We start from the raw sequence: 26,889 nt of genomic DNA on the forward strand, positions 1-26,889 counted from the left end.
TAAGAAGGAAATCCACAGCCTGACCTGCAGTGTCACTCTGGGGCAAGACAGATCTGTTCAACCTACCACGATAAGCAGACAGCTGGTTATCATCACATCTGGAGCTTTGAGATCAGTCCTCACCTCACTTCCAGTCTGACTTTGTGTGAATGTAAATCTTCTTATCAGTGAAGTGAAGTGAAGATAATGCCACTGCAGCACACTGTACACCATAGGAGAATTAAATGGATAAAGTTTATAAAATATTTTGTATATCAGACAAAGTATATATAAGACACAAACATTCTTACTGAGAGCTCTGATAGCTGAGTATCAGAAAACTAATAGGGAGAAAGACATTACAGACCTGGTATAGAGATCGGGTCTGATCCTGGTTGCTAGTGCTTGTGGAAAATCAATTTAATCTCAGAGGAAAGCAGCCTTGGGAGGTGCAGGCAGGGAAGGTGTTACCCTGATGCCCCTTGCCACAGTCCCAAGGCTGACCCTACTCATTCCTGAATTACCCACTGGAGAAGGCCATATGTTGGGGGGATCTAATCAAAACCCATTTGCAGTTAATTAGTCAGTCCTGTGTAGCATGCAGGCCTGGCCTGTGTTCACAGGCATTGTTGGGGCACAGTACAGCATCAGGGATGCAGGTGTTTCACAGCCAGCCACAAATGCCTCCATCTAGAGTGGTGAGGAGATGCTGCTGCCCCACCTCTGCTCCTCTCCATCGGCTGCAGCCCTCTCACCACTCTCATCCCAGCTCCAGGAACACGCAATGGCAACAAGGGCGTTAATTTAGATAAAACATTAAATGCTAAAATGTTCAGTTCTACCAGCTGTTGTTAGTTGGAAGCCGAGGAGCAGTGGGGCTGTGCTGCTGCATAGCTGAAGCTGTAGCTCTCTCTACAGGCTCCGTGTACAGTAGCTGTGCAGTGGCAGCCAGCCCGGCCTGACAGCACAGCCTGCCCTGGGCAGGCACCCATCAGGCAGCACTCTGTGCCATGGCTGGGTGTGCACAGGCACCACGCCAGGACCCGGGGGCAGGTGGGTGAGCATGCATGGGGCTGCCCACTGTGGAGGACCTCATTCTTGCTGCAACGGGGGTGGCTGCAGCCCCCACAGCCAGACTTGAGGTACCACAGAGCTCAGACGTGGCCAAGGGCACAGCACAAGCCCTGGGAGCCCCAAGCAGAATGGCTTGAGCATGTCCTAAAGTCAGAAGCACCTACCTGTGCACACATGCTCCATGAGTCCAGGGCCACTGCAACCGGGGCATGGAGCTGTGCAGGAGCCCTGCCTGTCCTGAGGGCAACCTGAGGACGTTTCCAAGCCTCCTTCAAGACCTGAGGTGATACAGCCATGCAGTGGAGATGTAACTGCTCCAAACACTCCTTTGATTTGAAGGTTATTTTGCTTTTCATAATAATTTCTTTATAACAATATAATTGGATGATTCCTTAAATCCATTTTGTGTGCTAGATTTATTGAGAATATTACCTGCATATTTAGAGTTAAGAGGAACAAATATTTTATTTCCTTTTTTTTTATTGTCCCATTATTTATAAAGTTCTCTTTGAATCTTGTAAATACATTTTTTCATTTCCCTTCAGAGTTTGTCTTTCTCTTTGGCAAACATTGATTTTTTTTTTTTCATGTTTTTTCCAGTGAACCTTGAAATTAAAATGTCTTTTTTTGTTTAATTTCTTTTTTTTGTACACTGGACTCATTGTCAGCACAGCAAGAGCAAGGTGCTTTGTTAGATTACTGCTGCTTCAAAGCTGCTGAAAGGAAGAGTTGACCACATTTTATCGTATGTGTGTAGTTCCTTCATGGGTTGCAATTATTCTCTTTCAAACACAAAGCCAATCCCAAGTTCTCAGCATTTGAAGGAAGCATTTTAATTTTTTTAGTATTTCATAATCCATTTTTACTGAATTATACCAGTTTTAAGAATTGTAGAATTCTTTGTCCTCTGAGTGGACAAATCACATGCACAGAAACAGCAATATACAAAACCAGCAAGGTTTGCAGGCAGAGAGAATATCTTTTATTAGACCAGCTGATATAGCTGGGGAAGAAAAAAAAACAGACAAGCTCTCAGACACACAAGCTCTCTGAAAGCGTTTCTGCTTTTTTTTTCAACTATATCAATTGTTCTAATAAAAAATATTACCTCTCTCTGCAAACCTTTCCTCTCTCCTATCCTTTTACCATTGCAGCTACAGCAGCACTATTTCTATCAGAAAAATAATTGTATTTATGTAGCAAAGAAACCATATCACCATTTGTTCAAGTGTTTTTCATCAAAACTACTGTCTGTTCCCTTTCCTACAATAGAAATTTTATTTTAAAAGTAGAGTATTTTTAGAAAAGAATAATTTTTATGATAATTACTTTGTCATTGTCATTTTATCAGCTGTAGCAGAATTCTCTATTACACACACAGTCTAGACTAAGAATGCTTTTTTCTTTTGCTAAGTAGCCATGGCACTGTAGGTTATGAAATTAAAAGCTTAAATTATAGTAGGGTAAAGTGTTTGGACCGAGGAACACAGATACATTTGTATCCTTGGCCAGCCTGATGTGCCATCAGAAGGTTAGGAAATTCTTAAAAATATTCTCCTAAAATGAAATCCTCCATAAATTAAAAGGGTTTGCTTTAGCTTTGTGACCTAGGGTTATACATTATGCTGAGCAAGTATAGCAGTCTATGTTCAAAGGCTAAAGAGCAGGTAGTAAGTGTTTAAAGCAGCAAGAGTCATGTTTAAAAAAAAAGTATTTAAAAATGGATTGTTCTAGGCTATAATAAACTATGAATTGTAAAAGGTTAATTGACAAAATGATACTCATCTAATGCCATCTCTGTAATAGCAATCATTGCTGAATCTGTAATTCAGGGGTCTTGCTATATTGACAATTACATTTCCTCAAAAAGGCTCTGGTTATTTCCTCAGTCTGTTTAACCTACGGTAATTAATTATAGATTTACAAGCAGTACACAGGCAGATACAGGTACCTGAGACCACAGTGCTGCTGGCAAGAAAGACAGACGCCAGTCTGCAGCCCGGGGCAGCCCAGGTATCCGCATGAAGATTCATGCCAGGAGCTGACCTTTGCCTCACTCACCACCCGAATCAGAGCACTGGCGCGGGCCATGGTAATTACCCTCACTGCACATCTGGCATTCAAGGAAGGGCAGCCTTGCCTCAAGGTTGCTGCGCTTAGGTTCAAATCCCATTTTTGCAGAGCCTCTGACCTGCAAATTTGATCTATTTTCCTCCAAACTCTATTTCTTATTCAATGAGATACGTTAGCAGTGAACAAAACGTTAGGATTTTAAGAGTAGTAACATAACTTCTTCCATGTGCACATTCTCAGAGCGGCAGAGATACCCTCCTCATTATAGAAATGATCCCTTTTTAACTTACTCTTTTTCCTCCCAAAGATATTATGCCAAATGAGAGCTATTTTGTTTGTCTACTTTGTTGTCTGTTGGTGTGGGGTTTTTTGGTTTTTTTTAAAGCAGCAGTTCCCCAGTAGAAAGACAAATGGAGTCACTGCTATTGCTGTTTTGCAGAAAGGACTTCCCAGGCACCAGCTACCTCAGCAGCTTTTGTGAGCAGGGTGAAGTGCCACATGATCACTTCTATCCATGCCTGCCACAAGCTGTAGCCGAAAAAATGGCACAGGCTTGCTAAAAAGGTCTATTATAATGTCTCCTTCGTTACAATTCATTACTTCTTTTTTTTAACAGTACAAACTTGTCAGCTATAACAAAAGATGTTTAAGAAACAAACCTTGTCAAAATAAATTAATTAAGAGCATTCATTCTTTTCCAGAGTGTGAAGAAGTTTGTAAGGTGATAATGAATTCTGTAATGCATTAGCCACACTTCTTAAAGGGTGTGTACCACTTACTCCGTAAATTGCAGAAGTTTTGTCATTCTCACTGAATCTCCAGTTATGGGCACAAATTAGCAAGATTTGATTGTAATTGGACTTTGAGCAATTCAGCTATTGTTCTGCCAAATGCAAAATGTTTCCTCTGTGCAGAAGCCTGTTAAAGCTGCATGAAATCCATATGAAATCCATAGGTGTACTACCATTGGCTTTGCTGTGTTACTTGGCAGAGGCTTGTGCTGGAGAAGGTGTAGAGCATCTTCGGCTTGCCAGGATCCTGCTATGGCTTGGGCTGTCCCTCTGCGTTACCAGGTGAGTCCTGCTCTCAAAACAGCGTAAGCCTTTCCTGAGAATTCACCAAAAGCAGGGCCAGGCCATGATTTGGGCTATGCTCCCAATGACAATTTTGGGTCTGCTTTCCCAAGCCATTGCTTTCTTTCCACATATCAGCCTCCTTCCACAGAGCCAGAAAATTCTGTCCAGGCCCAACTGAATGTAAATCCAGCAGTAATACGGAGTCCACCCATACACACACTGATCCATGGATGCAGCTCCCTCCTTGCTCTTTTAATGAACTGGGCACCAACATAATCATACCATCCCTCTAAAAGTCTAACCTTTCAGCTTATCGACTCTGTTTTCAGATTCACCTCAACACCTGCCTAAGACCCATTTCACATGCACAATTTTGTCCCCTCGCAATCACTTCCATTACTGTTGCTCGCCTAAAGGAAGAGAAACCCATAATACATGCCACAGATAAAGGGCATTTCTGCTTCCGCCCTCACAAACAGCACTTCCTAGCATTTCTTGTACCCAATACATTGCCACCCTTCTCCTTACCCTTCCCCAGGATAGCCTTGACATTCACCACCAGTTGACAAATTTATGCTTGTCCCTATCACAGCACCACTCTTGGTGTTTCTTTCAAATAACAAAGATGCTGAAGAGAGTCACTGTTCTGAGAAATTTTTCATTTTCATGTGCAGTAAATGAGCACTTAAAATTCTTCCATGTAATGAAATCTTTCCAGCATTGACATGGCATAGCTCATTTAGCATTTCTTCAGATAAGCACTTGTAAAACTTAAAACAAAAAACAGATGATGCTGATGACTCCTCCTCTTTTAAAGCAAATGCTCTGAAGAACTGCTCAGATTCCCGGAGCCTCTTAAAACCATGCCTTTTGTTTCCCGAAAACCAAAGGCAGCTTGTGCAGACTCATTGTTTTTACCCCTCAGAACACAGCGATGGCACTTTTACATTTGTCTGTGCGTGGTGGCGGGGCTCACCGCCACGGTCCTGCCAGGTGCTGAGAAGAGAGGTTGTCTCCCACCTCATTGCTACACCACCTCCCTCCTGCTGCACCTTGGACAGACAGACAGAAGCACCAATGCCACACTGGATTCAGGCTTCCCCAGCTCCTGGGGACCTCAGCTCACAGGCCCAGCTTGAGAGTGCAGATTGAGGCCTGTCTTCATGGCTGAGTGCACACTTGTTTGAGAGATGCTCTGGAAAACAAGACAAGTTTGCTCTGTTCACCATGATAAACCCAACTGAATTTTTAAGGAGCTGAGCTGTTTTCAATCCAGCTCACACACAGCTACAGACATCTTCAACCTGTATACTTTCTGATTCTGATAGAAATTCTCCCCCCTGCTATTTAGAAACAGAGACAGGCACAAGGAGGTCAATACTACTGGGGGTCCGGCTTTAGATTTTTGGCATCAGAAACATGAATGAGCAGGGAAACAAAGACTATAGGAGATGTATGGGAGAGACGTATCAGAGATAAGGAAGAAAAAAGGTTGGACAGATATCCAGGGGAACAGTCTGGGACACTGCCCCCTGCCCTGGTCTCTCAGTGATTCCTGGCAAGATGAAGGAGTACAGCACACACAAGAAGAATTTTTCCTAGAGCAATACAACACAGTTATCACTGGAGTGCGTCTGCACTTCAGGGAAATGTACAGAGATTCAGGCTACCCAAAAAGCAGGGGAATCTGTAAATCTGATGGCTCTTTCAGAGCCTCACTGGGCTATTCTTGATACCCTACTGCAATGTGCCATGCAGATGTGTATCCCTCACCTGCATTGGGACCAAAACTTGCAGCAGCAGGGAGGAGTTCTGCAGTCCTCATTTATGGGGGATGATGGGAAGCATAGAGCTGTGGTGATACTGAAATAGCAAACACATCTTGGAGCTGCTAACTTAACACGGCAACCATTACCATCCCCACAGCAGCCAAATCCAAGGAAGTGCAAAAGCAGAATCGCACCAGTCTTATTCATTCACAAGGAGCAGACACAAAATCTAAGCTCCAAACTCATGATTAAAGAAGGTTTTTAGAGTGGCAAATAGACATGAACACTGGTGCCCAGAAAACAGTAGGCTGCTCGAATACCAGTCTCTCTGTGGGAAATCTAATATGCCACTGAAAGAGCTGTTCATGAATGTCAAAAATAATTCCAGCACTGAAACAGTTCAATCTGCAATAGTATTTCCTATTAGATATCTCACTGCAACATCCAGAATTTTAATAAAACATATGGCAATTTTTATTTACTAATGTAAAAAGCATTTCTTAAATTTAGGATACGCCATAACTGCTGACTGGCAAACAGCTCACAAGAGGCAGCTTACCTCGTAGGCAGAGGACATCACATTTTTCCAGAATTGGAGCTCACCCCTTTGCAGCCTGGTAGCTGCCACCATCAAGGACAGGTGGGAGAGCAACTGGGGGTGTAGCCTCTGCAGTGCTCAGAGTAAGCCCTAGTGACAGCGACTGCAAACCACCTCCTGGGCTCCATCCCTGGGGGTTGTTTGTTCACCAAGCCCAGGAACTGCCAGCACTGAGCACAACCCTGTCCCTCTCCTGTGTGTGTAAAAGCACAGATTTACATTTCCTCATCTCATCTCTTCCAAGGTCCTCCCAGGGCACAGGGAGCATCTCTGCCACGTTCTGACTCACTTTTCCAATAAAATATGGCATTCTTCACTAGCAACAGTTGTTCCCAGCTTACCACAACATTTGGTGGTAGTTATAGCAGTAAATGTTTGGAGATTAAGGTGTGTTTTCTAAATATCTGATATTTATAGCTATGGAAAAATTCATGAATTGTCACATTCACCTAAAAGATTCTTGATTATAATTGGAGAAGAACTCCCGCAGGAAAAATTAGACCATATTGACCCATATAAACAAATTCCGTAAGCCACAACAAGCTGCTTGAATCTATTTAAAATACTACTTTGGCAGCACAGAAAAAAAATACTGACTGGTTAGTTAACTTAGGATCCATTTCCTATCTATCTATTTATCCATATATGTGTAAAAAATATTCTGTTGAAACAAGCACATATTTTTATTTGCTGGTGTACAGATGGCATGTGCTGCTACTGTGGTTCATACACCAACATGAAAAAAATCCATTACTTTTAGTATGAATTAGGTGAATATACAACCATCTCTGCAACTCTCCAGCTTCCAGAGGAAAATTCTCTTTTACCTACCTTCTTTTACCTATCTTACAAATAAATGTGAAGTCTGGAATTCAACTTAGCAGAAAAATACAGCATAAAAAAAAAAAAAAGCAGCCCTCTAGCATGTTATTTATCCACTTTATATACTGACTACAGGAAGAACTGAAATAATTTTCACTAGGAACGTATGTGTAATTTAATATCACCAGTGAAAACTAGAAGCAGCTCAACTGGTTGGGATAAACTCCAAGCACTTGTAATTTTTCAAGTTTTGAACACAAAAAATAGGAGCTAAGCAAAACTCTTTCAGCATCTCTGCAATGATCACAGTAGTATTTTCTGGAGGAAAGAATGGAAAACTAAAACAGCGCATGGGGAAAAAAAATGAGCAGAGAGAAAACAAACACTCCCCCACTACCCTACTATCAAACTTCTCTTGAATGGATCCATTTCTCAGCCCAATTGTAAAGCAAACAGCCGTATGTATAGCATGTCTTTCAAGAGTTATAAGATACAGTTCATATTTCTTCACCTACTCTTGCTCCGCATAATGCTGTTTCTAGGATGTCACTCCCTACAGCTCCTTCTCTGCTCTGGACAAGGTCATAATACTGACCTTGTATCCTGCAAACCAAAACCATCCCCTAACTTGCTGTTGTATTTTTTTCCTTGAAATCCCAGAGCAGGGGAAAGTATTGAGAGTGCATGACTCCTGATGACCTTTAGAGAAACTTCCCCCACATCGCTGCCTCTTGCACTGAAACCAGAGTCACTCCCCCCACCTAATTTATGTTTCCTGCTGCAAGCATAGCAGATGCATCCCAGACTGATGAAGAAAGGACAAGCCTGAAGAGCACAATAAAATTCCAAGACATGGCATACACAGGCTCAGAAGGGCTCCTCTCTCTGAGCCTGGTGGGCGGGGTATGCCACATGCCAGCATCCTCATGTCCTTTTGGAAGGCAAAGGAAACAATAATCCAACTTTGCTTTCCCTGCATCTCCTACTCTCAATTTACGTTTCAGTGAGAAGGAAGCTAACTGATTTGTGAAGGGGTCCTGTGTTACCATTTCTCCTATAGCTTGTGCAGCACCATGGTTTGGATCAAGAGTCCCTAGTGCTGCATGGGAACAGACACAAAAGCAGGCTGACAGAGGAGAGACAGGAGAGACCTGCAGTATAAGCCAAAAGATGCTGGAGAGCAGCAAGAAAGGAATGAGGTGATGGTAATTTAGACCGTAAATCAGTGACTAGCTCAAGTAACAGTTCACCTGCTCCCTGTGCCAGCACATCTCCCTCTTTTCCCAGGCACAGGGATGGGCAATGCCGCCTGCTTCAGCTGTTTGTCATGGGGCCCTTACAGGCTGAGTTAATTCTCACTAGTTCAACATACAGCTCTCTGCTTTCCTAAAGAGTCAAGGGATCCAGTTTGCCAGTAATACCTCTATATAAAACAAAGTTCAGCACAGCCTGTGTTAATAACTACCATTACAATCACACCATAGCACCAAATGCTGGGTAAGTGAAAGGCTAGTTCCATGAAAGCCTTCAAGTTAAATACATATTTTCTCATTAGCAATTAGCCATTAGTCTTAGATCTTACCAACTCAGGAAGCCAATGCAGGCAGACCAGAGTGGTACTAGTGTAGTGACCCTGTGTTGGGCAGGGTCTCACTGCTCAGGTGTCTCAGTACATCATGGAGGGTTCCCTGAGACAGCACATTTCAAAAGTTCCTGTGCACCTCTGATCCTGGAACAGGCCACTTCTTAGACACCACCTTTGCCACGTTAACAGAGAAATGTAGCTACCCAACCTCATGCTCTGTGTGACATGGGCAAGCTGGGTCTAGTGATAAGCCAGATATTTCAGTCCCAGCCCATCTCTGTTTAAAAAAAAAAAAAATAATGCTGTTCATGACTTTACATTCATAAATACTCTCACAATGTCAAGGGATGGGGGGTTTTCATCAATTCATTAGATCTGCTCCCATGAATTATTTATATGCAGTGCTAAAAATGGTTCCGAAACATTACAAGAATTCAATATCAGTTTTCACAGTGGGATTTCATCATTTTAGCACTGGAGCATAATAGCCTAATGCAATACTAATACTAATACGATATGGTGCTAATAGGGTACAATGAGAGTTCTCTCTAATATGCAAACATTTCCATGTTGCATTATTATTTCTTTTAAGTTAATATGATATGGTGATAATATGATGAAATGAATTAGTTTCATATCATTGTTTGCATGAGTTGCACATATTAAAAGAATATTTTCCCCCTCCCTTTGAATTCACTTGGAATGAGCTTGAAAATTTACCCTGTAGTTATTCTTATGCTAATGAGGCTGTTTAGTAGGAAACACTCCCGCTGTTGCTTAGCCAGCTGAAGAAAGAATAGGCGCATGTCCTCTCTTGCTGGAATAAGAATTTTCCTGACCTGTTTTGAAAGCCTGTGTCTTTAACATGTTTGCTTTAACATTTCCCACTAGCTCATAGATTCATTGCATATTTATGCTAAATTCTCTGGTCAATATTTTTCAGGAGCATTTCTACATAAGCAGACGTCTTCCAGCTCAGCTGCTGTGAGGGGAAAGGCACGGGGAGTCACACCTCAGCAAGCCTCGATGAACATCAGCCATGGAGGTGACCACAGAGAAAGAGTCACCATGCATTTTGTGGTCCAGGTCTGGTCTGTGCTGGGAAGGGCTAGATGGTGAGCCTACACCCAGGCTCCAGGGTCAATCTCAGTACTCTCCTCTGTGTCTTGTGACATTTTGCCAAAGCCTGTGCTGTGTATGCATTGATGCAAAAAGTGTGAAGGTTTCTCTCTCTGCCCCACAAAGCAGAATTTCTACTGACCTTGGAGAGAAATCCTGTCTGCTCTTCTTGGAAATGAACGCTGTTCCCTGGCACATCACACTGATGCAAGGACCCCATTATTACCCTGCTCTGGTAGCACACCTGTGGAAAGCATCCTGCAGATTCTTTGGCATTCCGTGCTGGACACAAGCTACAAGGCTTGGGGCAGCCAAGAAATCCTGTCCTGACCCTTTGCAAGCCTTTTTCTGCAACACTCAAATGTGTGAACTGGAATGGCTGGAATGGGACTTCACTTGGCCCTTTTCAGAGGGACTCACAAGACTCACTGTGCTCGTTAATAAATGGGCTCTGAAATGTTGAGGATCTCTGTTTGAGGTATTGTGGGAGGACTTTCATAAGAGCTAACATTAACCTCTGGCTGCCCTATGAAGACAGAGTGCATCCCATGAGGTGGCTGAGAGCAACATCCTGATCTGCCCACACCCCAGCTTTAGGCCCAGGAATCACCTTCAAATCCCAGCAAATCCAGTTTGACTGAATCTGAATTCAGGTTCTACAGCCACTGATTCATATGAAGTTACACAAGCAAATTTTACACGTGAGGTTAACAGCACATGTACAACACAGAAAACTTCCCCAGATGTTACAGGGGTTTAAAATGTCATAAATAAAAGAGTCCAAAGTTTTTTTAATTATCAGATTTCCACAGCTACTCTACATAATTCCCTGTATAATCCAATCTTAAACTCAAAAGATGCTCATGCAGATGACATTTCCTCTCTGTTTTGAATGGGGATTATTTTTTAAGAGGATACAGAACCTGGAAATATTTCAATAGGACTGATATTTAAAGCATATTTAATGGTATTTATGTTTTAATCTTCTTACCTACTAAACTTTAAAGAGAGCTGCAAGGAATTCAACAGTGAAAAAAATAATTAGACATTAGTTAGTAACATAAAATGCATAGGTAATGGATCAGTTGATTCATGAACAGGATGTGAAGGGGAATGTTTGCCAGGGAACCACAGAACACCATGCTTTTTACTCTCTCTTTCTACCCTCCTCTCCACGCTCTGGAAGGGTTCTACTGCTTATGGACTTTGATGCACTGTTGGCAAAGATCCAAAAGCAATGAGCCAAATTCACCAGGTTCCTTATAAATGAGCAGATTAGAGGAATCTTTGCCAGGAAGAGAGAGTAGAGACAGATGCGTAATTCTCATAACTTTCATTCTGCGTTTTCTAGCCTGAACCCAACATAGCGCTGTCCAAAATCTCTCGGGGGATGACTACTCACATTAAACAAATCTCACAGAAAACTACATAAAGAAAACCCTTGTTGGTTTTCTGAACTTTGGAGTTTTAGAAACGAGGTCTTATTTTCATCATACAAGTTCAGTCCCACTGCCTTGGTGCTGTTGTGAGTCGGGTGCTCGACTGCTATTGGGTGGCAGTGAGTTACATCTGGTGCTGGTGCTTGTCTCCCTACACTTCACACATACTCACATGCTGTTTCAGTCCTGAAAGAGCCTGCAGACAACTTTCTGTTTGTTTTTCTTCTCACATTCTGCCTAACCCCAGGAGCAAGGAGCTACTTCGTCAGGAGTAAAGGTATTAATTAGCAGTGAAGCTGTTTAACCCACATGCTCTTTCATGCAGCTTTATAATGAATTCCAAACAACCTTGGGTTGTAACATGACTACTATTTTCCCAGAGTAAAGCAGATACTCATTCTTTGAAATCAGAGGCAGTGTTGTAGCAAACACCTCCTTCCAAGGAGTCCATACATTGAAATCTGCTACAACTTTCCATCAGAGGGATGGGTGTACTCCAGAGTAAGAATGGCTATGTATGGCACTCCTGCAGCATTCCTCCAGCTTTGTGCCCTAAACCAGCATCAAAAGGGAGGACAAAAGGAGTAGAGATAAACTGCAAATAAAAACTGTCAGCCTTGTTTCCAGCATTATGTCTTTCCCAGCCTCTCTCAAATAATCACTTATATCAGTGAGATCTTGCTAAACTTAAGAAATCAGGGCAGGTTTCTAGAGCTACCAACCAACATGTGCTCCCTGTTATAGCTCCACGGAGAGTGCTGCGTCTGCTGGCTCTGGGTGTGTGGTGCTGATGGCAGTGTATGGCATGGCCACTGGTGTGGGGCACACCTCCTGGAGAACCAGCCCTATCCATGGGGCTACAGCTCTGCGGCCACCACCAGTGGCTCTGCTGGTTAGGAGCTCCAGATCTTTGTCGAGTTGCAGCTTTTTCACCCCAGTTGTATCAGCAATAGCTGATTTTGGTTATTTCCCTGAACAGGACTCAGCATGGCCATAGGCAGGCAGTAGCTTTAAGCTCTCAGTTTCTGGTTAAGGAAACTCACAGGAGTTAAGGAAGCTCCTGATGTGCCAGGATTCACGTGTGGCTGCCCAAGGAGTCACCCCAGACTGACCATCGTAAAACACACGTTAGAAAAGCCACATTTTAAAAATCTGGATGCATACTTATTTCTACTGATTTTGCAAAACTTCCCTTCCCTATGTGTACAGCCAAACTGACATGATTACTTTTAGCTATCAGTGGGAACAAATAGGTCTTACACAGCTTAAGCACAGTAAGCCTGGCCATTATTCTATTCTGAAAAATCAAAGATTTCTTAGTGTTACCATTACTATTTCTCCGTTACTTGTGGAAAACAATTCCAACTATCAGGAAATAATTATGAATAAAGTCCAGTTAATTATACAAGACACTTCAGCTGCCCTAATTAAGGATCGGTTCAATACTGTTCACTTGGTAATTTTTTTTTTAATTGTGAATAGATTTAGTAGAAGCCTAGCTGATAAACAAATAATGAGATTGGTGGTCCAGAAGGAATTTGATTAATAAAACTATTCACCAATTATTTATTTCCTGTGGTTTATATCATTCTTCCTTCTGCCTTAGAACAGGAATAGGAGAGAGGGATTGCAGTGATCGGTTTCAATGCCTGTGTTCCTGTCACAAACATCCTACAATTCTGAGCTGAGGATTAAAGCTTTATTCATGCAACCATGAAAAATTGGGGGAACAATTCAAAGTCAAGAAACCACTAAGTCCCTGATGCTGCAAAAAGTCACAGGCAGGTAGATTCCTGGATCCATAGAAGCCTTACAGACTTCGCTGCAAGTACTCACCTTGCATAAATACAATGTTTATGGTGTCTGTGCTCAGCCATGAGAAAACAATCAGGGCTGGTAAAAAACAGTGAAGACAAGCTATAGATCTGGTCCCACAGCAGATATCCCCCCATTTTCTCAGGAGAATTTACACAGCACCTGTTGGCCTCCAAGTGTAGTATCCGAAGTGCAGAAAGAAGCCACAAATAGAAGAAATCGAGCTCTACTGCCATGTCTACTGAAGTCAGCCCCCAAAGGTTCCCAGAGGATCTCAGCAGAGCTATACCCAGAGTGGGGAGTGGGCACACAGGCTGGTCACGCAGGCAGGGCAGGAGGGGGGCATGGGGCTGGCATTGGGAGAAGGAGGAAGAGCCTCTGGTTTGAATTCCTGTGACTGAGTCCCAGCAAATCCTTGTATGTTACCACCAGACCAACAATGGATGACTGAAGTTTAAACAGGAAAACAGCTTTACATATGTTTTAAACTACAGCCTGTTAGTCTCATATTTTAATACAAAACTGAAACAATTTCCTTCCTTTTTTAATGGATTACAGAAGGAACTCAAGCATAATGCTTCTAACACTTGTATGATCAATACCTTTAACACACTTATGAATTATTAATATTCTGCTTGCAAAATTAACCACTGAAGATGTATAATTGCTCAACACTCAAAAGAAAAAACATTTAAGGAAGTAAAATGTTTCTTTGCATTTTTAGAAGTTTCTAGTAGCTTGATATGTAGCTGAAAAGCTACACTGTTTATGTTCAATGTAGTATATTAATTGTAAGTTTCTTATTAATTTCTCTTCCTTCTGTAGCATCATAAAGGGATTTGGCATATGACTGTTTAATCAGTCAAAAGCCCACAGCATGAGGACTGTCTCCTTACATTCTTCTTAAAAATTAATCTGTTTTCCAGATGGGAAGGCTTTGGGTAAGAGGAACGGGTTGAGCCAATTTAGGAGTTAGCATAAGTCAATATTATTCAGGATTGGTGCATGCAACATTACATCATGTTCCCAGTGCTAACACCACAGTGCTCCTGCCGACATCTCCTCACCAATGTTGTTGATAAGTATCCTAAAGAGGACATACATCTTAGCACTAATTAATATCATGTGCTGTATTTACTTAGCTGCATTTCATTAGCTGAATTCTAAAATTAGACAATAATCTTCCAAAATGTGCCTCATTTTTAAATTTGTGTCTTGTTTTCTGAATGAAGAGGAAATACAGAGATCTCAAATCTCTGTCTAGGGACTACAAAATTTCAGTGCAACTCTGAATCCAATTTTCTTTTTCCAAGTGTTACTTTATGTGTTATAATAAGTCTGAATTAGAATATCTTGGCCCAAATTGACAGTTAGTATCAAACTAAAGCCTACAAAGGTCTTTAAAAGTTTCAACTAAGGGGGAGCAAATGTGCTCCCACAGAGGGATCGGTGGCTCAGAGGTTCAAGTGACATGGCAGGCAGTGGAAGGATTACAGGGTTCTCTTTTCCATCTTGTAGCTCTCTTGGAGCTACAGACCCACTCATACGACATTATCTTTGATTTAATGAAAATGATTGAGACGGCTAAATATATTCTTATCTAAACAAGAGGTGAATTATATGATCACATATATTCAAGGCAAAATTTTTATATCTGTGCTTAACAACCCTGGGATAACATAGCTCATTGGTGGTGAAAACAAAACAAAGAAAACTTCACTTGGTCCTTTACACAGCTACTCCAGGACTGAGCAGACCCCTAGTTGCTACCAGTGATTGAGATGTGTTTCTAAGCTGTTTGCATTGAATAAGCAGCAGCCTCATTTCCACCTCCATAAGGACATCAACACCTTTGCCTCAGCTCCCCTCATTGTAAAGTTTAATGGAAATTCCTTGAGTACAAAGCACAAACTTTCAGCTCTGGAAGTGATCCTCCCATCAAGTCCAGGACTATGGCCATGGCAGAGATATTGTTCCTGTGAAGAGAGCTTTCAGATCATAAGTTTTCCAGCCAGATTCACTGACTTTGGTGGGTTTTGGTGTTTTATGGGGTGTGGGGTGTTTTCTGTTTGGGTTTTTTCCTTGTTTTGGTGGTGATTTTTTCAACCAGAAGTACCAGAGAGGTTTGAAACTACGAGATCACAAAAGCATTCCCAGATTTTCCCATTACTCATTATAAGCCAGTTTTAAAGAGAGTGTTTGTTTACCTTTCATGGATCCTTTGAGCTTACCCTTATTTGCTTTGTTTGTGCCAACGCTGGGGAATCTTTGAGCAACATCATTTCAAAGGTTCTCCTACTCTTTGCAATCATTTCCTTAAAAAGCATGAATGTATATCTGAAAACAAATGCTGGATTTCAGCAACCTCTTGTGTAGCCTAGTAAAATAGCAGGAAGAATAACATATAATTAAACAGATTGACTTCTCCAACTCAAATATGTTACAACCTTCATCATTACAATTTTCAGTAGATATTGTAATGTTATAGTATTTAAACTTATGCGTTTCTTTTTTCAAAATCTAGAGGCAGAATAAATAGCTGCCAACACAGCCAGAAAGTCTCGGCAGACTTACAAGCAAGAAACTCTATCACTTGTGGGAATGCTAAGGAATTGGCTGTCTTTATACAATTAAAGTTCAAGGTTGCATCTATAATAGGCTTTTCAGCTGTATTTGAAAGTAATTTAAATTGTTACTCACCCCTAACCTTGTTAGAGATTCATGGTGTCGAGTACGTAAAGCAGAACAGACTGAAAGGGTTATAATACATTTACTGAAGGAAGACAGACTTGCAGCTAGAAAGAATATTGTGCAGGGAAACTACAGGGGTTTGGAAAAGCTGCTTTTTGTGAGAGTACATTTCTCTTACAGCATCTGAATTATTCTTAGGAGATAATTCTCCAGAGAGGTAGTCATGGTCATTTACTAATTTTGTAATGGTGTTTCTTTTCCATCCAGGCAAGAAATTAAGCAACTTAGACTTGGTTAGTAATAAAATGGGTCTCAATCCAGCTCTGGTAAGGATATAGCAAAGGATTTTCATTCACTTAGTCTAAGAAAAATGAGAATAATAATAATAATAATAATAATAATAATAAAAAAAAAGCTGTGATTACCAACTGGTGTTCTCCATAACAGCTTTTGGGCCCAGAAATGCAGCAAATTCTTCCAGGCATCTTCAGGAGCTCCTGTGGAACAGTGATATAATTGGAGTTTTTTTCACTTTGATTACTAGATGCTTCTCGCACTGTTCATCAAATACAAAGTGATGTGGGAGCTCTAAGCAAATAGAGTGATCAAGACCCCACACTGTTTCAGAAATTATAGAAAAGGAGGCAGAAAAGAAGAAAAGCAGAAGAAAAAAATGGAAATGCCAGCAGGCCAGCCTAGTCATTTAGAGTGGCACAAAGAAAACAAGAAAAGAGAAAGAGGGCATTGAATGGGTAATATTAAGTAACGTCATGATGTTTAAATATTTACAATCTTTGCTTCCATGTACATGGTAAAGTCATGTTTCCCATTACAGAGTAATGCCAAGGTACAACCCCATGATTCATCTGCAGTCCCCTCTGGCTCTTTTCAGCATTGAAATACTTCTATGGCAGCTCTGCAAATTCCACTGTCCAAGTCTTCACTTCCAAGAGATGCTGAAATGGCATCTCTTGAAATTTGCAAAATGTCATTTAAAAAGTACATTTCACCCTACACCGCTCTTTTCATTTAGAGAATCTGAAAAGGGATGGAGATATTTAAATTCCCAAAGGGCTATTCTTACAACATTTTCAAGAAAGTCAAGAATTTCTAAAACCCTGCTACACCTGTGTGTACTTTTCACTGTACCCATCACACGGCTTTTAAGCACTCCCAAAGCTCTTGAATACTTTGTGACCACAAGGCTCGGTAAGCCTCCTAGATGCTTATCTTTTGAAAATAAGAGGTCAAACCTTTTGAGAGTCAATTCTTCCTAAAGAAGCTTCTGCTGCACAAATCATAGACCTGACATAGCCTGTCAGATGCAGGTTCACCAAAGAGACCTTGTGACTGTATGTACATTAGTGATATACAATGTTATCACCACAAACTGATATTTGACTGCTACCCTTAGTGGCCTACGAATTTCACTACAAAGAACAGTTGTTTGGGTTTTTTTATATAGGTATGTGTGAGGCTACAGGTTCCTGAATTCATAAATTGTAAACTATGCTAAATACACTAAAAATTGACTGATGATGAGTGCTGCTCTTCTAGGCTAATTTCTCTTCTAAACCATGATATGAAAATTCTAGCTAATAGGCTCGTGACAAGACTAAACAGGGGTAATAGCAGACTTAATCAAGAAAACAAATGGGATTCATTAAAAGCTGGCACTCAGTGGATAATCTTTGGAGAGTTCTAACCTCAATCTATGTCTCCCCATCAAAAATGAAGGAAAAAAAAAGAAATCTTCAGCTGTTTCTATCTCAGACTCTTGAGCCAATTCAGTGGAAATTCGTAATGGAAAAATATTAGACAGAGTTAAATTCGAAATCCCTGTTCCATGTTTTAGAAGATGTATCCTCTTTCCAACTCTTTTTATACTCTATCACAGAATTCATAGTAAAACATTAACTAGAATTTTCTTCACACAAATGAGAAGACAAATTAGCCGTAGTTTGCACTACTTTTAACAGGTAGCTTAAGATAATGTTGCAATACTACAAGCATTTCTTGGCAAATACTACAAGAATATATTTATATATGCATATATAGATAAACATACACGTCTTTACATATGTGTATATTATATACAAAGCCTATAAAGTCTATATATTTATATGTAGGTTGAGTACAGAAGCATCTACACACCTACCTTGCATTGTGTGCTTTCACAAGCTGAGAGGCTAGAAATGGAAAACAAATGCTACTCCAAGTTTCAGAAATACTCTATCTACAGTGAATGAAGTCAGTTCCCTAAATATAAACATCTTCAAAATTCAGTTTTGATTCTGCACTTCAGCGTCCCATAAAAAGGAAGAAAACTTAGAATCTGATTATCACTCTCCTCCAACAGCTACTATCTTGTTAAAATATGCATAGAATTACCAGATAAGCAGATAACTCCCACAAATCAGTATCTAAGTATTTCTTTAGCCAATATCACATTATCAAAAAAGAAGTGGTAAAATAACTTCTGAATTGCAAGGAATACATGTCCAGCCTTGATCTACTTTGAATTTAAGAGCAAGACAAAAAATAATGTTTCACAATTTCTTTTTTTTCCCATTTCTCTTAGAAATGGAAATGCATGGCATCTCCTGTCCCTGAAATCTATGTAACCTACCTGAGCTCTCTAGGGGCCATGTGAAGATGTCACTGATGCCACTGGAAAGATTTTTGATGGTTTTGCAATGTTTGGGATCAGGAATTGATAAATATATTAAATCTGTTCTGTAATTTCTCCTCTTTGCAAAAACACTTCTGCTTTTTGCTAACATCTCAAGTACCCCTGCTAAAAAACAGATTTAGCTACCTTCTGTTTCCTGCACTTGAAGAAAACCTGACTCATGGTTTATTTGCTCTCATTTGGTTCACTAATACTATGTTCTCCAAAAGCTTATTTACTCTCACTATCATCTCTTAATTACTTTAGGGAAGTCATGTTTTTTTGTCATTATGTTCTTCTAACTCTGTTCTGAGCAGGGCATATTTTCTGTTAAAGTGTCCAAATTCTTTGCAGGTGGCTGCACCCCTTGCAGCGTGTGGCCTTACACAGTGTCTAAATTTTCTAAGGCAATTTGAGCATTTTCTGTCTGATAATTAATTCCTTATAATAATTCTGACCTTTAAAAATTGTCTTTTAGCAATGTTTTTTGTGGGTTTTTTTTTTGGGGAGGAGAGCTGTTGGGTTTTTTGTGAAATTTTTCCACCTACTACTTCTGCTGTCAGAGAAGTCCCAGGTCACTTAAGCATTGCCGAGGGAGGTTGGAAATAGCCGTGCCTAAAATTTTGAGGTACGGTTTGAGTGTTGGTTTTTTGCTTCTATTTGTTTTGAAGGTTTGATTATCTCAGTTACTCTTACAGAAAACACTCAGAAAGAGGAACTGTTTGCAGTGCCAGAGCGTGCTGGAAGCTGGCTCCTTGGCAAGCCACATCCCACCCCTTCAAGTCAGTGCAGATCAAGAGCAAAAAAGGTAATGACCACCTGAAAGCTGTGGGTGAGCAACAGAGAATCCATGCTTGGGTTCGTTTGGTGCACAAGAATCACAATTAACATCCCTACCTTTCAGGGCCTCAATGCACAAATTCAGGAGCCATCTATAGGACATACACAGTGCCCCAACTCTTAACAGACAACCCTTCTGCTTTGTGTGACCATGTAAACAATCTTTCTGTGGATTCTGTCGTTGACTCTCTATCTAGCCAGTGTCCTTCCCTGATGAGTGTTGACAATATGGGGGTGGTTGCAAAAGGTTTATTATTTAAGAATAAAATGAAAAACTCCCTCTGCAGTAGAGCCATTCTGGGGGGGGGGGGGGGGGTGTGTGTACAGATGTGCATGCCACAGCTCATGCTTCTGTAATCACAAGATATCTGATAACACAACCAGCCTTATTAGAAACCTTTTTTCTATTTTTGGGATTAATCCAGAAAAGGGAAACAATGTGCCAAGTCAGAAACTTCAGTGCTCACTGTGATCCCACCTGGAGGAAAGGCTGTGCTTACACCTTGTTTTCCCTTTTCAACACTCACTCTGATAAAGAGGATCCAGAATAATAATCTGCCTTTCTTGGTAGGTTTGTACGTAGCCCATTGAGTTGACTGCTGAACACCACATAGCACGAACAGATTTACCTCACCCCTGCAGAAACACATGGAATAGAAGAGTGAAGTGACCAACTGAGGCTGGGAAGAGATCGTATTTTGGAGCTGAGGGAAGGCGGCAGACATTAGTGCAACAGTGCCAGGGCTGTGCTCTTAGGCAGACCCAGAGAGGACACTGGCACATGGCCTCTCCCTGCAGGTTAGCAGCAGTGCTACCCACAGACCAGGAATCTGCTAGTGGCCATCACGTCCTTTTGTGCCCATTAGACAACATTTCTCCTTATAATCACCAGCTGTGTTGACGTCTTTCCAAACGACAGAACAGCTGGGGCCAATGTTTCCACATGTTGCAAAAAAGAAGCAGGAAAGATTGGCATAAGGGACAAGGATATCTCCAGGGGAAAACAACTGTTTAAGAAAAAAATGCAAAAAGATATCATCCCAGAGATGAAGTTTTGTATGCATTTATGTTGTCAAGGTCATAAACTTGGAAAGTGATGCAAACTTTGTTTGTCACAAATATAATAGCAGAGTTTTGGGTTTTTTTTTAAATCTCCAAAACCACATTGAGGATTTTCTCATAGTCCTGCAAAGCCATCCTTTATGAACCCAACATCACGGGTTTCCTGTTACAAAAGCAGTGGGGATTTTCAAGGGTTTTGCTTGTCACACCACCAGGATTCAGTGAATTATCTGAGGTATGTTTTGCAGCTGTCAGAAATCTGTACCTGTGTGACACAGCACAAAACAGAAAAGAGCTGTCCGCAAGAGAGAGCTACAACTGTATTCATCTGAGAACAGAGAGGGCATGTGAATAAAAAGAGAAATATTCCAAAACATGTCACTGGAAAAGACAGCAAAGGATGTTGACCCTTTCTGTAGTTTCACTAAGGATGTCAACATGTTATCAAAGCTTAAGGAACAGAAACAGTCCCTTCTTACTCCCAAGGTATTTCTATGCTTTTGTTACCAATTGTGAACATAGTTATCTAAAACCACAATGAGTAAGAACATGTATACATGTGTCACACATCAAACTTTACCTGGACAGTGTTTTTGGGGGCTTATAAAGACTTTCTTTCTTCAAAATTCTTTACTATAGGTGCAAAATGTCTGTATCAGGTAAAGTCAATAAACCTCATTATCAAGATACTACATAGGAAAAAAAAAATTTTGTCACAGACACATCAAGATAGGAAAGATGGTACTGACAGAGAGATACTGTGTTGGCCTGATTCCAATAGATACACAAGAGGTATTTCACTCAGTTGCATCAATACAGAGCTCAGCACACTCAAGAGGAGGAGTGGAGAGCATTGACTGTAACACTTACCCCTGAATCCAATCAGAGCTCTGATAATCAGACACTTGTGACTGTTCCCTGGCTACAGGAGACAAAGTAAACAAATAAACGAAACCCAAATAACAGAAAAGCCAAAACCAGACTCACCCATTTGAAAAACACCAGGAAAGGAGATAAAGTTCTGTCCTTGACCAGTATATCTCCCTCCATGGGCTGCACTTAAAAATGAAAAATCCTTTCTCTCACAAATCCCAGCCCTTCATCAGACTCTATGATTCTGTGGTCTCCAGAATGTTTCTGTTTTAATCAGTTTGCATTACAAAGATGCATGGCTAGTTGTGAGCACCTAGACTAATCTGGAGAATGAATGCTGATCTCAGAAGCATGAAGAGACTTTCTTCCTTGCTGCTTTGGAGAGAGGTAGGGTATAATATAGACCTGATCCTGCAAAAACTTTTCTGTCAGCAACTTTGGTCTCATGCATAGGTCCCTCACCTATATGAACAGCTGCATTCACAAATATTTGCAGTTATCAAGCAGAAAAAAAAAATAATCTCAAAACATCTGTGTGGCATCTGTTCCAAAGAAATATCTTCAGAGTAGCAAAAAAAAAAAAAAAACAAAAAACCAACCAACCAAAAACCAAACCCCAAAAAAACTAAACAAAAAAGCCCCCACCACCATTATTTGAATATGAATCTTAAAGCTGCTTTGCAGTGTCTTGGTTTTGGGGGACAGGGTCAGAAAGCCTACTAGATACAACTAAGACTAAAGCTGGTGTATTGAATACATTGGGTTTTGGGGGGGTTGCAACACGAAATGTTTAGCCACATTTTTTGCCAGAGTAAGGGAATAACAGAATGCTGACACCTGAAGCAAAGGGAACTGTAGTTGACATGTTGCTATCCTGAAGCCAGGGGTAATTCTTCTGTGTGCCTGTGCCCCTGAGGCAGCAGGGTCCCCTCCACACAGGCAGCAGGTGCCCCTTGGCCTCACTGTTCACTTCTCCTTTGGGTGACAATGGCAGAGGTTGAGGTCTGCTGTTCTCCAGCAAAGCTTTAGTAAATTATTAATTTTCTCTGTTACAGTTTTCTGCCTTCGGACAACCTGTTAGCTTAAATAAAGTACATCCCAAGGCCCTCTTGAGAACAGAGAGATGCTGGAAGGAAGCAGGCTCCTGCCTCTCTGACAGCTTTGCAAACGTTCGCCCAGTTTTCCTGCCTGTAGTAGGGGTGGGAGGGTGAAGAAGGGGAAAGAAATGAAGTTGTCCTTTGACATTTTACATCCAAGCCTTACTGAGATAACCTTTACAGATAATTTTCCCAGCAGGTGTTAGATATTTCTTGTGAACATTTAACAGTGAAACATCATTAAGTAATGACTGGCAAAAGCAGTTATAAAATTTTTTGGAGAGGTGGAACCAAGATGTATTAACCTTAGGATTTTAAATAGAAAGACAACATGTTTTCTGTACTAATCCTATTACTGTGAATATCCTTTCTAGCATATTTGAAAGCAGATTCACTTGTGCTGAACTTACTGTAATGCATTCAAGATGCTCTTTCTATTACTTTTAGAGGGAGGCAACTGCAAACAATTACAATTAAAAATATTTTAAGGATATTGAAACTATTCCTTCCTGTTTCAAAAGATGTTTTTCCAGCAAGATTAAATAATTTTTTCCAATTCTTTTAAAATTCAATTCAAATAGTAGAATTAATTCTATCCTTTCATAAAATGTAGCATCATGAAGAACAAATATAACTTCCATATTTTAAAGTTCTACTTGTTGATCTCAGAACACCAGAATCTTAAAAAGGGGGGGAAGGGGCAGCGTTGTTTTGGTGGTGGTTTGTTGTTTTTGTTGGTTTGTCCTCTGCCACCTGAGCAGAGCAGCTCTCACAGCCAATGGGCAAGGGCAGGCTCAGCTTTCGGATGGTAAACACGTACTCTGATACCTGCAGAGTTTTTCATCTTCAGGTGAGAAAGGCTCAGCCTTATTCCATACCTGCCCTTCATGTTCACCCCTCACTGCCCAGCTTTTTTCCCTTCCCTCCTCTTTCTATTGCACTTGTGCTGTCTCATCACCCCCTTTCCTGTTCCTCCCCTCCCAATGTGGCCAGGCTGGTGTGCTGCCCTAATGCCCATTACATGCTCCCCTCTCCTGCTTCCCATTTTGAGTAGGAGCCGTGCTGACCAGCAGAGCCCTGCAATGGCCAGTGACAGTCCAACACATTATTAGGTCTCACCGGTGCGTTCCCTCTGTGATTCCAGGGAAGTCAGTCAGCATCCCCGTAAGGCTGTGGAGTTTCTGAGTTGCTGCTTTACAGTGTTTTGTTTTATAATGGCTCCATTTCACACCCCGATGCAGCTGACTTAACATACTGTATTTCACTTTTCTTAATTAGATTTTGTTCGTTATTCCTGAGCACCTCCAAAAGGCGAAGCAGCACAGTGTGCTGCCGACATGGCTGCTCTCTGTGCCAAAGCAGCCCCAGGGGCTGGGATCCTAGTTTGCACCCACACAAGCTGAAAAAAAAAGGTGTGTTTTACCCTGAGGAAGGAGGTGTGCAGCTGAGGAGCTCAGTAAAGCACACAGCCTGGGGCACCAGGGAGAGGTGAGCACTTGCTCAGCTGCCACACTGGTGTCCCATGGTCTCCATCCTCATCCCACACACCAGGTACCCCACTCCTGTCTCTGCTCTCAGCACACCTCCTCCCACCTTCTTTTCCCCCTTCCTGCTCTCCACTCACTCTGAATATAAGGGAGTATTTTTTAGAGGAGTGAATTATCTGATAGTTATCTCTAACTCCAGGGCCTGTAGGTGCAATATCCAGCTCCTGAAGCCCCTGGACCTCTAGGAATTTATAGCAGTAGATTGACAGGGAGTTTTTTCTGCAGGTTGTTTATATTATTGTAAGCTGCTTAGAAGGAAAGCTTTAACAGAACAGTAGATAAAAAGAAAATGGGTTTTAAAACCTCCAGTCACTCTTTTTTCTTAACTTGTTCTTGAACAAATAAATGTGAGCTCTGGGAAAGCACCTGAAGGCACTTTCACAAGAAACTAGCACAGAACACAGCAGAATGCAATGGGCAGAATATTCTCTGCTCGGCATTTGGCAACAAAAAACCCCACTGAAAACCTGGGGGAAGATCAGGACCTGGGCAGTGAGGTCAGATTATGATTGCAGGCACTCGGGTATGTGAATAAATAAATGGTCCTCATATTTTCTACCAGTAGGATCCCATATCCTGCAGTATCACATATCTTAATAGCTATTGATTTTTTTTCTATGTTCTGCCCACAGCTAGAGCAAAATTTCATTCAAATGAAAAACTCACAAATGTGCTGGCAGTCATAATGGGTGAAGGAAAGACAGAAGGTTGGGAAACAGAACGTTAAACAGAATATTCCTTCTAGTGTTATGCAGAGGTCCCATTCAGCAAAGAACAACCATCAGCAAGCAATCTGAAAATTATTTCAGATTAAGGACAGAAATGGAACAGTTCTCTCATCTACAGCAACACTGAACTGACACCTTTTGGGGAACAACTGATGTCTTTCAGTCACTTAATACATCCTTATCTGCACCGAGGGCATGCCCTGCTGAGAGAAGGGGAGCACAATGAGTAACATAAGATCTCCCAGGTGGTGCTGTATGCCAGCCTGTGCTAATGCTCCCCCCCATCATTCTAAGCAGAGGAGGATTTTGGAGCCCATGAGAATAGTCTCTCTGACCACCTCTTCAGGAAGTCCAAAGTAAACTCCAATGGGAGTTGCTGTCAGGAAAAAAAACCAGGATCACTGCTTAGGATTTATGGTAGTCCAAGGAAACTGAAATCTTCACGTGGAAGAGAAATGGGACTCAGCCTGTCCCATTGGATGACAACAAAGAATAAAGCGATCCAAATAAATAGTCCCGATCCTGTGGTTCTCAAGTGGTGCACACATGGAAAAAGTGATTTTCTCCTTCAGCACTTCTAATTAACCTTCAACACTGCTGGTTCATAGGGACAGACCAGGTAGGTTTACTTTCAAGTGCCTGTCTTCAGCCTGGAGGACAAAGGTTTTCTCCAGGCAGGGAGAAGACATAGTTGGCCTGAGTCAAGTTCCAGAAGGACGTTTCCCTGCAAAATAAAGAATTTAAATCAGTTACTTGCATTTCTTGTATCTAAAGAAGATGCTAAGAAGCAGAGAGAAAGAGAAACCTGGGAACAGCAGGCAGCTTCCTCAGAAGGGAACTACAAACAAAACAGTGAAAGGGCAGCCGAGTTCCTGTGCAAAACATAGTATAAAACCTGGCAATTCTCAGTGGTGAAAATAACTCAGAGCAAATTTACAACTCATAGCAAATTGAGCAGCAGCAATTCAGAGTGTAGTCAATAAAAGAGTACATTTCTTCAGTATATTCTCTAATATTATACCATATTAGTTGCTGTGCAATAGCAGCCTATTTCCTTATTGGCAGCATGCTTAGTTAGTAGTAGAAAATTAAGATTAACTAATCAAGTTCCTACTGATTTTTCTAGGAGAAAAAAGGCAGGTATGAAATAGCTTTCAGTGCCACCCTGTTAATCCAGGTAATAGGGATGAGAGCTAAGATGTCCTGTAATGTGGTGGCAGCAGTGACCACTCCTTGTCCCCATGCATGAGAAAGTTAAACATGTAGTTGGAGTAGTCTTTGGGATATTGTTTGCTGTAGTGCAGAAGGGAAGGCCAAGGAACTGTGGAGAAGCAGAAGTAAGGGAAATGACACGAGAATGAATAGGAACACAAAATGTGTGATGGAGATGCAGGGAGCCAGAGAGGGGCTTGGGCTGGAAAGTGAAAGCTATTGAAAACTCAGGAGAAGACAAAGCATTTTTTCCTGCTATGCTGCCTTGGTCAGCTGGATAATTGGAGGTTTAGTATTTATGGTGCTAAAGCTTCTTTTCCAGATAGAGGCAAAAGCAGGGCAAGGAGGCTCAAGAAAAGGGAAGAGATCCTGTGTTCCTGGAGCTCAAGTCTAGAGATGTATCCCACAAATACAGAACTGGGGGTTGGGGTTATAGTCCCAGCAGGATGCTGGCTACTGTTCCATGATGATGATGTAGTTGACAGGGACAGTTGAAGAGAAGAGTAAACTCCAAACAGCTGTGTTCACAGTTCACACTGAAAGTTTTGATATCTGCAGAAAAAGTAAGTAAACCTCAAAGAGTCATTGATCCCTATCATACTGTCACCCATTCACTTCAGCTCTATCTGTCTAGCTGTCAGTGCTTGGGAAAGTGTGAGAGTCCCCTTCCTTCAAAGCTTCAGCACAAAAATTGAATCACTGCTTCGGGGCAGGTGTGAGGTCAATCAGCTGTGTCCTGGGATGAGTGTCATCCGAGGCCCTCTCCAGCCTCCATGATCAAACAGGAGGCATCAGGGGAGTCAGGGCTGTTTTCCCTGG

General features: G+C 41.4%; 1 long non-coding RNA gene across 4 annotated transcripts in view; it reads right to left on the minus strand.

Annotated features, from left to right (window-relative positions):
* Nucleotides 1-214: 214 nt before the first annotated feature.
* LOC135418893 (uncharacterized) overlaps nt 215-26,889 on the minus strand; it is a 75,721-nt gene continuing 49,046 nt past the window's right edge. For all 4 annotated transcript variants that reach the window (XR_010432726.1, XR_010432724.1, XR_010432725.1 and 1 more), the window contains one exon: nt 215-25,582. This is a non-coding gene — a long non-coding RNA (uncharacterized LOC135418893). The remainder of the gene's footprint in view (nt 25,583-26,889) is intronic.

This window comes from Pseudopipra pipra, chromosome 9, assembly GCF_036250125.1.
Source record: "Pseudopipra pipra isolate bDixPip1 chromosome 9, bDixPip1.hap1, whole genome shotgun sequence".
NCBI lineage: Eukaryota > Metazoa > Chordata > Aves > Passeriformes > Pipridae > Pseudopipra > Pseudopipra pipra.